Here is a 3687-nt window from a genome sequence, read left to right as displayed (position 1 = left end):
GTGCAGAGATTCCGACTGGATGCTTCGAGTTGGATCTGCCAGAACCCCTTGGATGCGTCTAGCTTTGTGAATAATTTGGCGCAAGCCATCACACGTGAGCTCTTTGCGCTTTGGAATGGGATAGTGTTCTCTCATAATATTGCGGTTGAGGTCCTTGGGATGAATACATATTTGCAATTCGCCGGAAGGTTTTTTCACGCATACCATTGAGCTGACCCAGTCAGTCGGTTCCGTCACTTTGGAAATCTCTCCCTGGTCCTGGAGGTCCTGCAGCTGCTGCTTGAGGTGGTCCTTGAGGGGTTCTGGGACCCTGCGAGGTGCGTGCATCACAGGCGTGGCATTTGGCTCCAACAAGATCTTATAAGTGTATGGAGTGTGCCCATGCCCTCGAATACACCGTGGTATCGGTTGATGATGGCATCCAGCTGCGTCCTAAAGTCAGTGCCCTGAGATGCAGACACGTCAGCAGGTGACAGGGAGTGAACCCTCTGGACAAGGTTCAGCAGTTTGCATGCTTGCACACCAAGCAGGGAGGCTTTGGAGGATCCCACTATTTCAAATGGCAGGTTGGCCTTTAGTGACCGGTGCGCCACTTCAAGCTGGCAAGAGCCACTGTCAGCAATGACATTACCATTATAGTCCAAAAGCTGGCAGGCTGATGGCAGGATGGTTGGCTTGACACGGAGGCTCTCGAGGTCAGACCGCGCAATGAGATTGGCTGAAGCGCCGGTGTCCAGGCGGAATCGGATTCGGGATCGGTTGACCGTGAGGGTGGCGCACCACTCGTCGTCTGGATCAATGCTGAATATCGGGAGAGGCTTAACTTTTGTCTTCGGGGGCATCTTGTGTTTGGTAATGATGTCCACCCGAAATGGTGCTTTAGGGATCTCGGTGTCAAGGTCCGGCATCAGGTCGGAATCAGACTCGGTGACCATGGGCTGGGTGGTGCGGACATCCCTGCGTAATTGGTTGGAGCGGCGAGAGGTAGGAGGTTGAGCTGACCTGCATAAGGCAGCATAGTGGCCAAGTTTGCCACATTGTAGGCAGCGTCAGGATTTTGCAGGTCATTGCCGCTTTAAGTGGGAGGAGCCACAGTGCCACACGTCATGACGTCAGAACGCTCGGTGCGCCACCGCGCATGCGCGGTGCAGTTGTACGTGGTGCGCGCCTGCGCAGTGCGATCTTCGGCGTCGCCGTGCCCTCGTTCATGCGCGGGAGGCCGTGAAAAGCGCACAAAATGGCCGCCCTCATCCAGGCTGAGGTCCTGGAGTTGCCTGATCGCTTGGACCCGTTCTGCCTCGTGGGGACCTTGCCGCGCTGTTTCAGCTGCTTGGATGTGCGAGTATTGGTTAGTGGCGTGTTCATGCAGAACGCAGGTCTTGATGGCAATCGCTAGGGTGAGCTGTTTAACCTTGAGGAGCTGCTGGTGTAGAGGGTCCGGCTGTACACCGAAAACTATCTGGTCGTGTATCATGGAGTCGGAGGTGGATCTGTAATTACAGGACTGCGCAAGGATGCGGAGGTGGGTGAGAAAGGATTGGAAAGGTTCATCCTTACCCTGAAAACGCTATTGGAAGACATAGCGCACAAAACTTTCATTTACCTCAATGTCACAGTGACTGTCAAATTTGAGGAGGACCATCTTGAATTTGGACTTGTCTTCACCATCAGCAAAGGTGAGAGAGTGGAAGATATGAATGGCGTGGTCCCCGGCCGTGGAAAGGAAGAGAGCGATCTTCCTGGCGTCTGAAGCAGCTTCCAGGTCTGTGGCTTCGAGGTAAAACTGGAATTGTTGTTTAAAGATTTTCCAGTTGGCACCGAGGTTGCCGGTGATGCGGAGCGGCGGTGGGGGGCGGACGCTGTCCCTATTGCAGGATGGCTGATTGCTGGTCGAAGGCAGATCACTTGAAGGTAGGTCTAATAAATTCTAACATCACGTACTGGTACCATGATGTGTTGGGTACTCTGGATCTGTGGAGACTGCGTTTACCTTAGCAGTAACATAGACAGGCTACCAACACTTGTAATAGTACAACACTATTTTATTAAACTAAGAACTGTTGAACATACTTGCACTGTGGGTCGACACTATGTTAGATTAGCTGAAGACCTATGCCTATCCTGACCAGTCTATACTATCAGCACATGGTGAAGGTTTGTGCTACTAGCTGCGAGCTCTGTCCATCTCAGAGGCTGCATCCCGAATGAGCAGGAAAACTAGTGCCCTCTGGTTTTATAATGACCGTGCCCTAACTGGTGATTGGCTGCTGTGTTGTGTGTGTTGATTGGTCTTGCAGTGTATCAATCAGTGTGTGTCTCTGCACCATTATATACTGATGTGTATATTATGACAATATGCGTCACTGTAAATACACAAGGGGTTAATGTAAATACACGTAGACTAGCTAGACACTAGAGGGAGCACCAGAGACATGACACACAGACATTCAACCAATAGGTCAGTAAGATAGAACACGACCAATGGGCATTCACGATACACACAGAGGTGACACGACTACAGGGGGGCATTACACCTAGCCATATATAAAGGACAGAGCACACATGATCTTCCTCTTTCCAGTGGAGACACTCTGTGTGTACACAGGGTTGATTTGAAATACAGGATAGCCACCTCGTGGATTGTAGCAGACTGGTTCGTCAGCCTGAGTAGCTGTAGCAGGATTAACGGGAGAGTCGAATCCAAGTAGGAAAATTGTTAACAGTTTAAATAAACGTGTTAAAGCTAAAAAAAAAAAAGTTTTGTTATGCTCTTGACGTAGCATAAGCTGCTTCCTTTATGTGCACTCTGACAAAGGAAGGTTCAGACTTGGAGATAGCTTTAACACGTTTATTTAAACTGTTAACAATTCTCCTACTTGGATTCGACTCTCCCGTTAGTCCTGCTATAGCTACTCAGGCTGACGAACCAGTCTGCTACAATCCACGTGGTGGGTATGATGTGTTTCAAATTAACCCTGTGTCTGTACTCACTGAGTGTCTCCACTGGAAAGAGGCAGATCATGTGTGCTGTGTCCTTTTATATGGGTTGGTGTAATGCCCCCCTGTGGTAGTGTCACCTCTGTGTGGTGTATCGTGAATGCCCATTGGTCGTGTTCTATCTTACTGACCTATTGGTTGAGTGTCTGTGTGTCATGTCTCTGGTGCTCCCTCTAGTGTTTAGCTAGTCTACGTGTATTTACATTAACCCCTTGTGTATTTACAGTGATGCATATCACCACAGGCGGGTAAATGGAGAGAGATCATAGATCAGCCCTGATCTCATAGAGTGGAGAGTTATGAGTGAGGTGGGGGGAGTGTGCGCTGTCTGCCTCTCGTTCCACAGATCACAAAATATATATATAGATTTTTTAAATTTAGAGTACACAAGTATTTTTTTTCTAATTAAGTGGCAATTTAGCTTCGCCAGTCCACCTACCCTGCACATCTTTTTGGGTTGTAGGGTGAAACCCACGCAGACATGGGGAGAATGTGCAAACTCCACCCAGACAGTGACCCAGGGCTGGGATGGAACCCAGGTCCTCACCGCCGTGAGGCAGCAGTGCTAACCATTGCGCCTCCGTCCTGCCCTATCACAAAATATGTTTAAATGATTTTTCCAGCTCGCTACACCCTGTGCTTTACCCGATTAAATCTCAGAACGGCCAACCAGTCCCCAGAGTACTTCAA

Source organism: Scyliorhinus canicula, chromosome 12 (assembly GCF_902713615.1).
Source record: "Scyliorhinus canicula chromosome 12, sScyCan1.1, whole genome shotgun sequence".
Lineage (NCBI taxonomy): Eukaryota > Metazoa > Chordata > Chondrichthyes > Carcharhiniformes > Scyliorhinidae > Scyliorhinus > Scyliorhinus canicula.
Note: the sequence above shows the minus strand (reverse complement) of the source record.